This window comes from Pteropus vampyrus, unplaced genomic scaffold (genome assembly GCF_000151845.1).
Source record: "Pteropus vampyrus isolate Shadow unplaced genomic scaffold, Pvam_2.0 Scaffold62, whole genome shotgun sequence".
Taxonomy (NCBI): domain Eukaryota; kingdom Metazoa; phylum Chordata; class Mammalia; order Chiroptera; family Pteropodidae; genus Pteropus; species Pteropus vampyrus.
The window spans coordinates 6,714,144-6,724,983 of record NW_011888843.1 but is presented as its reverse complement, the minus strand read 5'-3'; the positions used below and the strand labels follow the sequence as shown (position 1 = coordinate 6,724,983).

General features: G+C 33.9%; 1 protein-coding gene across 14 annotated transcripts in view; it reads right to left on the bottom strand.

Moving 5' to 3' along the window:
• The window catches only part of TCF4 (transcription factor 4), a 340,304-nt gene that overhangs the window by 83,471 nt on the left and 245,993 nt on the right, over positions 1–10,840 (bottom strand). The window lies entirely within an intron of this gene.

The window sequence follows — 10,840 nt, the reverse complement described above, 5'->3', positions numbered from 1 at the left end:
TCACTTTGAGTACAACAGCTCTGTATAATGAAACGTGGAAAACAAATCAAAATAAATGTCAACTTAGGACAATCTCATAAGATGGCTTCAGTTGTGAGGAATACAGACAAACTCAAAGGCATGAATGTGATTTTTACCAGAACTGTGTTATATCAAGCTGGGCAGGGAAATAGGAGGATTTTCAGTACAGAGACTGAGGATACTTGTGGGGGTGAAATTGAAATATTACAGCCAAGTAGTACAAGCATGTATATATACCTACACCAAAGCTAGACTGCAAATCAGAACTGCCACGTCTGTGCCAGGTGGCCATCTCTACTCTGATCAAACCTTGGAGAACCTTGTATGGCATGAGGAGGAAATTGAAGAGTGGCACTCATTACTGTCAGACTTGGCAGCTCTCTCCAAACCTTGGCATCTAAGAAATGAGGTGTGCTTCTGGGTTCTACAAGTTGGCAGGTGTAAGACTCTGCCACCAGATACCGCCACCTTCCTCCACAGGGGGCTAGGGAAGTCAATCGAGGTTTTGAAATCACTTCCAAATCTCCGCCAAGAATTATCTAACATTGATGGGAAGTGCAGGAGCGGCAGAAATGGAGATACCCAGTTGTGGGTGGAGAAAGAAGCTGCATTATTGGGAAAACTGAAAAGAAAGTCTTTAATGTTGGTTTCAATCTTTAATCTTTCACTGGTGCAAACAATGCCCATAATGTCAAAAATACTTAAATGTAATTAATAATTAAGTTTCTTTATGCTAATTTATTTTATTTTTCCTTTTTATGTCCTACAGAAAAAAATAATCCTAATAAACTTTAACTTTTAGAATGATTTTGATAAACCAACAGTTACAGTGAGAAACAGTTTAAGATATTTTGAAAGGTAAGATATAAATATATATTTAAGGTGTGGAGAAATGTACATTATCGACTCAACATATTCTAATAGTGGCTATAAAGCCATTTCAATTGATTCACAAATAATGTACTCTATTTACAACACTTCAAACAAAATCTCACACTTTCATGGTAAATGGTGGATATACCTGGACAATAGTACAGTGTGCTATGCCAAGAGAGAGTGGGGTGGGGAGAGAGAGAGAAATTCATAGAAGAGAGGAGAGGGGAGGGGTAGGAGAGAGCAAGCTGCTATCACTCATAATGTGGCTCGCCATGATGGAACTTAATTATTAAGGCTCAGATGTATTACTTCTAAAGCAGAACTTCTCGACATCAGCACTAGTGAGGGGTGACCTGTACACTGTAGAATGATGAGCAGCATCCCTAGCTTCTACACACTAGATGCTAGAGGCAAACCCTTACTCTACTACTGCAGTTGTGACAACCAAAAAATTTTCAGATATTGCCATATGTCCTTGAAGGCGGTGGGGAGCATCACTGTTCTAAAGACATGTTTGTAATCAGAGTATGCTAGTGACAAATATTCACTTCTATTTTCTGAAATCTTCATGTAAACAATGCCGATCTCTAGGAGTATCTTCCTTTAGCTAAACAACAAAATATCCATTTCTACTCAGGATCACTTAATATATGACATTTTGACCTTGTGATCTTGTGGTGTCTATCGGTCCTAACCTATAACTTTGAAATCAATGATCTTGGTTCATTCTGGAACTTTTGGAATTACCTCTATTGATTATGTGATGGAAGATGTTTACTATTTTCAACTAACTCATTCTAAATTATATTAAATAATCAAAATAACATATTGTATGTAAATTTTTGTTGAATAAGTTTTGAGTAATAAATAATTGGCATTATCTATTACTGTCTAATCATATAATCTATTCATCTATCCATCTATCTACTTACCCACCCATACTTTCTCCAATCCAGTCATATATTTATTATCATATAATCTGTCACGCTTTCAATTCTGATTGAGTTACATGAGTAAAGTCTAGGACCAGCCAAAGAATTTAATCTACATAGCTCCCTATTGGCAATGCATCTGTGAAAGCACTATTATCTATAAATAATTCCATATCATGCCAGCTGTATATTTTATACACTACATCATTGAAATTATGAAACTATCTTAATATCTCAATGTACCTAAGTTTTGTTAAATTGGTTATATGGTTAGATAAGAAATTTATTTGCCACATTCAAGATTCTAACACACTGATTATCCCATGTCAACATCAAAATAGATCAATGGAACGCAAGAAGCACCATCTAACTCTAAAATAATTTAAATGGATTTGCAAAGTGAATATTAAAATGTATTAAAGTTCCAAAAACAAGTGCTTAGGCATAATTTGTTTATCTTTTCTCATCTGTTTTTTTTCCATCATCTAGAAATGATAGAAAATAAGAGCCATAAAACCAAAACTTCCTCCAAAAACAACAATTTAGTATAATTTTGCATTTCTCAATGTCATATTAAAAGGTAAAAAAGTTTAGAGGTTAGGATCTCATGATAATTCCTATAAGTCATCTTTCTTGTAGTTAATTAAGTAAACTGAATCCTAAGGGTTTTACTAGCAAAACTGACATTTTAAAGTTGGGCCAAGAGGTCCTCTTATTACATAAATTCTTTAAAAAGTAACCACTTTTAACAATCACGCATCTATTTCTAACAGTTTTGGCTCATTCCTTGGAGGCATCCCCGAGGTTTGCTGCACTTTGCAGCCTCTGGGAAGTAGGACTACCAGATTCACATCAACATACCTAATTTTACAGTTACCTTATTTAAGTTTTTAATACCGCTCAGGTCTTTTTCTCAGGTGTTAATAGGAAAATCAATTTTAAGTCACAACAGCTGTGATCATTTTAAATATCACAGCTGTCATGAGTTGAAAATAACCAATTTGAGCATACACATTTCTGCTGCAAATGTAACAAAATGAAAATATGATGGAATTTTGTCTTTTACTTCCTCCGAAGCTGAATGTCTGATACAATAGTAGGGTAATAACTAATTTGCTTTAAAATAAAATCAGGCTCCCATTTCTTTGCTGACCTAGTCAGCAGGTGGCTTAAAAGGACAGAAAAGAACATAATTTTTAAGATAATACTCCTATGGAACTAACTGTGGAACATGTTTAATTATGGAAGTAGTATTAATTCTGGAAAGACAGAGTTAAATAGTTGATATCAAAATTGAGAGTTCATTTATGTAAACATTTTGCTGTGAAGCCAGGGAGGAGATTAAGTGGGATCCACGCTACACATTAAGTGTTATTAAAGTCTAGGAATTTCAGTTAGTACACAGGACAAAATCTATACTCATATGAGTAGTGCTAACTAGTATCTTCTCGGAAATAATGGCATTTTAATCACTTCTTTGTATACTCAACCTATTCGTTTGATGGAATGAAATAAAGATACTGTTTTCCCTCTCAATCCAAATCTAATGTCATTACATTTTGAAGAATATAATAACATTCTTAAAGGACCTAAAAAAAGGCAAAAAGGAATAGGGCATTATTTATTCTACTGGCTGCAGAAAGTTTAGGTTTCTCTGTGTGAAATTAATTGTGGATAATGAACACCCAAGAAATTCTAGAACTATCTTAAGAAGCAATCATTGCCACTTATGCGACAGGGAGAAACAGGGTTCGAATGTCTGAAAAATGATATGGTATGATTAAAACAAGGAGAAAATACATTAAAGGAAAAAGCACAATTTCAAACCAAAGCATTGGCAATCTTCTGGCCACTATATAACCAGAAATTAAAAATCTAAAGTATTTTCATCCCAGATCTGCACTCTTACCTAAATTATTTTGGTATGCCCCTCTTCTTCCCTTAATTCCCCTTACAGATTCACAAGGTAGAGATGAAAGTTGGTGCTGTTGGTTCTAAACAACTTTACTAAAGAGCTGACGCCCGCCTTCTGCTCAGAAAGGCTTGGTGCTGCAGGTACTGGAGAGCTCTACCCCTCCATTACTTGCACATTAATTTCAAAGCTACATGAAAAACACTGTAGTCTTTTAATCACAACAACACACAAAAAGACACTGCAAAGTGAAACTACACTTGTGAAACATTTATCCCCACCCCCCACATCACACAAAGGAACCCTAAGAAAGCAGCATCCACCCTGCTCCTATGCTGCGCTTCCACTCCTGAATTGGAATGACAGGTGCAGAAATAATAATGTGCTGGGCAATCAACTTTTTTCCTCTGATTTGTCAGTTTAGCTTAATAATGCCATTAGGAATGTAAACATTTCTGCAATTTATATTTAAAAGTCAATAAAATAATGGGGTACAAAATTTATCCTTTTTAATTTTTTAAGTAATACATTTGATTATTTTAATCACATCAGTACTTAACTGGATGGGGTTTAAATATGCATGTAACATCAATTTAATTTGTTTTATTCGTTAGAAAAGCTATTGAGTAACACAGCATTATTTTCCTTAAAAAAAAAAAAAAGATAGAAAGAGAGAGCACATTCTGGGGGAAATGGAGTATAGGCACTTCCACTTTTGATCCCTTTCTTGGAGATGGAATACAAGTACCTTCCAAATGTCTGTCATGAATCTTTTCAAATGATAACCAAAGAGGTAAGAATCCAAGACACACTCACTAGATGGCTAACCAAAACAAGGAGCGTTTCCACATCATGGACCAACTTCATTGGGGCTACAGTAATAGGACTGTGGTTGGTAAACGCATCAACTATTTTTAAAATGGTGTGAGAGTTTTTCCCCAGCACAGCAATTCCCACTTGAACAGGGATCATTATTGGTGTAGGCACTCAGTACTCTATAATTCTCACCCTTAGGTTTGTGGAGGTGAAAAAGCCAAGTTAAATGTTAGCCTCCACTCTTAACATCCCCTATTCATTTTCAGGTCAGCTACAATGGGAGCAGCTGGAATTCAACTCTCCCCGCTCTGTCCCACCAATTACCTCAACGTGCCCTCTCTTAAGAGGAGTGTAATTTGGTCTCTAGGAAAGCACAGCCCTCTAGGTCTCCGGAGGATGCAAAGCCTGCATTTTTTCTGTAGAGTCTGAAATTAGACCATCATCTACACTACTCCCACCCCTAACTTCTCAGGTGTTTCAAACCCCTCTTTATCACAATTTGGGGGTGGACTGCCTTTAAAACAGTATGCTCTCCCTAATAAAATGTTATAGTGGAGGGTCCCTTTTAAGTCACTGACTAAAATGCCTTGATTAGTATGTGAAGATTTCTTTAAGAAATAAGGAAGAAGAATTTGAAGAAAACAAGGTATAGACTTGAAGCAACATGGAATTTAAAGACAAAAATATCACACATGTGAATTTTAAAATTCTTATCAGAATACAATATTGTGACACAAACATGCCTATTGATAGAAGGTTGTAGTATGAAACTTAAGTTGTGAACCATCAGCACTGCAAAACAGAAAGTCTCTCAAAGTCTAAGTGAAGAAACACCTAGTTATCAAACCATTTTCAAGCACCAAATCAGGAATTCAACCTCCAGAACTAGTCTTCAGAAAGATAACTTCATTTTGCTTACTACAATGTGATAATATCTATATATATAAGGTGATACGATAATGTGCCCAATAGTTTACTATAGAGTCTAAAATGTTAAGAACTTTCCAATTAAGAAAGTTTTCTAAAAATCCCATGCAAAACTTTTTAGCAGATCACTTCATACTTCAAAATGTAGGTATTTTGTAGAATTATCTGTCAGATTTGCAGTATTCATCCGTTTCCTAGTATATAGATGTTGCTTTTTTTTAAAGGACTATGATTATTTCCTAAATATATTGTAAATATTTTATGAATACATAAAACTCCAAATCTTATTTTTTTAGTAATCAATACTGTTTACCATATATAACTTTACCCTATGTCACTTTAGAGTTATGCCTGAAGAATTAAGGGCTAATTTAAACCCAAATATACACAAACTCTGAAAAACTTAAACCCAAAATTACCTTTCAATTATATTGACTGAAAAATGAGCTTTTTTTGTAACTCTGATAATATTGGGGGGGTGGGGGTGGGGCGGGGAGGACAGAAAAAAAGCCCAGTAATCTTATGTGTGTTTGTCCTGAAATTCTCAGTTACAAGCCATGCATTTAGGTTTGATACGCAGAGCAAATCTCTCTACTGCATTTTCTTCTTAAGATAAAAGTAAATCTAAATTCTAATAACTTTTAAAATTGCCACAATCATATCTAAAATCCATATATTCTCAGTAGATTAGAAATTAAGATTTAAAATAAAACAAACAAAGCAAAACAAAACTAATCTCTTAATGCCAGGTTGCTAACCATAGGTATAGCTACATGCTGATTATAAAGAAGTAACACTAAAGCATTTTTCCCCCTTAGTGGCATCACAGTGACAGAAGTTTCAGATTGGCTTGGAAACACACTCACACAACATTCATATTGATGAAACATGACAATGTCCAAAATGCAACTATGGAAAAAAGCCATTAAAAAAATGTTATAAGAAGAAATCACTAATTCTTAAACCTCTGTGGTGGTACTGAAATTTTAGTGAAAACAAACAAAACAAAAACAAATAAGGAGTGTAATGCAAACCATATTTATAGTGGAACAGGAAACAAACAATTCTTCAGCATAATTTTCTGTAGATCAGTTGGAAAGGTATTTAAAGACTGCATCAGCTATTAGATCTTTTTTCCTGGACACTTTTCTCCTCAACCCTCTTTCCCTAGTGCTCCAAGTCCTTCTTCCTAATTCTTCTTGAAACAATGCCAACGCCTAGCTCTATAAGAATGCTTATCAATTACCAACACTATATTCAAAATATTCAGCCCTAACAGAAATTAGGGATTAAATAATATTAACCAAAGATGTAACTGATCCATTTTTTTTTCTTGGTAAGAAATTAGTCCCAGAGAAATATTCAAACTGGCATCTGTGAATCTCATGCAGGGATTTTGGAAATTTAATCAGAGGCAAGAGAGCAAGATGTAGTCACAATATCAAGATTCAGTGTCTGGTGAATTTTAACCAGCTTAAACCTAAAGAACAAAATCAATATAATTTTGTTTAAAGAAATCGAGCACGGAGGAAAAAGAGAAAATTTCCATTGTTATTTTAAAATGAGTGAATTTAAAATGCTTTGTATATCAACAATACCAAAAAGTAAGCTCATTTAAAAAAGTTTTTCCTGCATGTTTTTTCACTGATATGTTTTGTTTTCTTGACTCAGTGGGGAATTGAGAAATTATATTAGCTTGTAATCTAAAATTTTTGCTCCGTTATAGCAGTTAAACAATAATTTTGAATAGCAATGCATTTATACCAGCTACTTTCATTTATAATCGTGGTTCTGAAAATAGTATGTATATGAAATATCTTTTAAAAATACTAAATGCAATTTGCATAGTTGATACACTACTGAAAACTTTAAAACCCAGTGACTACTTGCATGAGGCTATAGGAACCAACTGTGAGGTTTGCAAGAAAGAGCCATATGTAAAATGCAGTGGAAAATATTATTACTGGTGTTGTTTAAATATTAATCTTTTTATGTTAGCACTTCCTGTGATATATGAAAAAAGGCTGAACACTTCATATCCTAATTTTCAGCCTTAAAAAATTTAGGTGGCTGACTGAAATTTTTACTTATTCATAGGAAACTTTCTTCAAAGAAGGCATTCCCAAATGCAAGATTTTGATATTAAAATGTTCCTATTTTTTTTTTTTATCTTAAACAGAAATCATGAAATTATTTTATTTTTTGGCCCTGATATCAGAAATAATCAACATCCATTTCTATCTCTGAACTTTATGGAGTTGAAAAGCTGCATAATATGACCAACAGTCAGAATATAAACATGGAAAGCTCATTACCATTTACTTTCTGAGATTTGATGACTTGACAAATAACTATTTCAAAACAACTAGTTTGAAACATGGTTTGAAGCTTGTTAGTATAAAGCAAAAAGAGCAATTACAATAATTATAGGTTTCTCTATACGGTTTAACACATGCACAGGCTGGCGAGAGCTGATGATGTGATCTTAAATTACCATTAGGAGGAAATTTCGCCACTTTTGTTTTCAATTTCATTTGCCATAATTTTATCTTTGTACAATTGCTTTATTTTTAGATATGTAGAATTTGACCAAACAATTACTTACTAAAATTCTCATTTGATGAATAAGAAGATGTAAGCAGTTATAAAATTCAAAATTTAGAACTAGAACTGTACTTATTGTGGACCAGGTAATGCCTCATGCTGTTTATAGCTTGAATGAGGACAGACACAGCGGCATAATTTGATAGAAGCTTATACACCTAACACTTAAACTGCATCTGCAAAAAAAAAAAAAAAAAATCCTCTATCCCACAGTTAAGAAGTAATGCTTTCAATTTTTTAAAATTTATCTGAGAATGGGATTCATTTGTATTTAAGCCTCTAACCCACACAGAAAAGAAATCACAAAATTTATTTGGTCAAGTTCATTAAACTGTCATGTGAGAAGAAACTGATTTTTAAAAATACATTCGGGTTTATATTCAAGATTTACTCTTTGACAGCTCTAGTGTTATGACTTTTCATAGGTTTTAGTTTCATGAAGTCCACACATTTGAGGACAGGTCCAATATTTCACAGCAAGAAGGGAACAGTCTGTTGTGGGATATGGTCATGGAAACACTTCATAACTTCAGCTAATAGAAAATTCACATTTTCCTTTGTTTCTCCTAAAATATCATTGATTATAGTATTTCTCTTCCTAGGAAGTTAGAGGAAAACTGATTTTACAAACCCTATAGCTGCCAGTTCACAAAGCAGGAATCATAATTGTTGTAGTGCTTAATTATACTTTTCCCACAACCTGAAATCCCAGTGTTTTAGAATAATTTTACATTTTTCTTCTTTTGTTTATTCACAGGGAAAACCTGCTTCCTCTGGCCTCTCTCAGTTCAGAGAGTTCAAACTGAATTTAAACAAGTAATTGACTTGTCACTGGAAAAAAAAGAAGGAATTCAGTGCTGTGTTGTCTTCAGAGGAAAGCTTGTGTAACAAATAGCTGATCACACTTAACTCCAGCAATTTGGGTTAAAACACACATTGGTCATAAGCACACATACACACAGAAATGCATAGATGCTCAAACCCAAAACAACAAATGAAGCTCAAGAAATGTAAAGTCTCTTAGATAGGCATTTTGAACAATTAACGCATAGCATACACAATCTCCACAAGATGTCTGGCACCAAATCAAAAGCCGCTGAATGCAGAATTAGAGCCAGTACAATACACACTGTAGAATAAACAAAAATCTGCTTCTCCAGCGTATGCGTGAAGGCATTTTTAAAAATGGTATAGAATTGGCCCCATATAAGGAACATGTACAATCAAACTTTGCTGTCTGTCTCAGAAAGCTAAAATGAAGAACTGGTAAGCATCCGTGGTTTCAAAAGCTTTCTGCTGGTGTTCCAAATGGCTATTTTTTCTAACTATAATGTATGTACAATTTGCCTCTTTCTAGTGTTTGAATCAATAGAGATACACATCACCAGATTTGTTTTTAATAAACGCCTTAAAACAGTTCCTATAAATACATTTCCTGTGACAGAGCGATCTTGATTTTATGAGTACCATCCTCTCAAAAAAAAAAAAAAAAAATCTAACAACCAAAATATTTGGCAACTGAGAGGGCATATTAGTGATATGATGTCATATTCAGCATTTTCTTATGGTAGAGGCAACTGGCAAGCTGTGGGAATGGAACACATATTTTTAAAAATTCTTTTTGGCTAAAGGAGAGTTAAAATGTCCAAAATTAAACTAAAATTTGTGAGTTCAGACTTTTAAGATGCAAAATTAAAAATTAACATATAAAAATCACATCATTGGTAATTCCTAAAGATAAAAACAGAAACTTATATTCATCGTGATTCTCTTATAATGAATAAGAGTCTTATGATCCCTGAATCTATTTCATTCCTTCTCAGATACTTTTTCTTACTATCATAGCATCATTCGCAAAAATTTCATTGAAAGTGGTTTAAAATTAAAGGTACTGAGTATGTTTTGTATGGAATGTCAAAAAGATAACAGACAAAAGTCTTAAGACCTACATATGAGTAACTACCAATTGCAAATTAGGCACTCGTTTAAAAAAAAGTTACATAACACTAATATTTATATTCATAAATTTACCACTTCATTTGATCAGCTCACCACAAAAGTCATTTGTTTTAAAATTATATTTCCCTTACTACACTTAACTATTCTTCTAATTATACACCGTTCTCTTTTTTAAAAAAAAATAAGTAAAAACTAGACAGTTTTATGAACTTTGTCGATCTACTCGCACTTTTCAAAATAAAAGTCAATGATTTTTTTCAGCAGTCGCCCATTCATAAAATTGATTTCTTAAATTATTAATCTTCCTAAACCATACTGCACCCTCAAACACTTGTGTGCGTGTGTGTGTTCCGGTACATACTCAGAACTAACCGTCATGCATACATCGGCACATGGATACGCTCGTGCATATACCGCATACGCATGTTTAATTCCTTTGCGCCAATCGCTACAGCTGAATTGGGCCTTCTTGAAAGCTCTGATCGGTCCCTTTTGGCCCAACTATCAGACCCTGATTAAGATCAATCCAAATGGAAGTTTAAAGTACACAAAGAGAGCAGTTCGTAAATGGCTGCTTTTCACTTTTACCTCATTCTTCTCTTCTATATTAAAATAATAATTTTTGTTTTGCTCCTCTATCGCCCGACAACTCTTCCGGAGAGCTCCACATACCGATTTGAAAATATTGAAATCCTTTTTCCTTCAGAGGGCCCAGCCGAAGGAAAAAAAAAATAAACCTCCAGATGGCAAGTATAAACCTTCTGCTGGGGTTATGCACAAAATACCAGACACG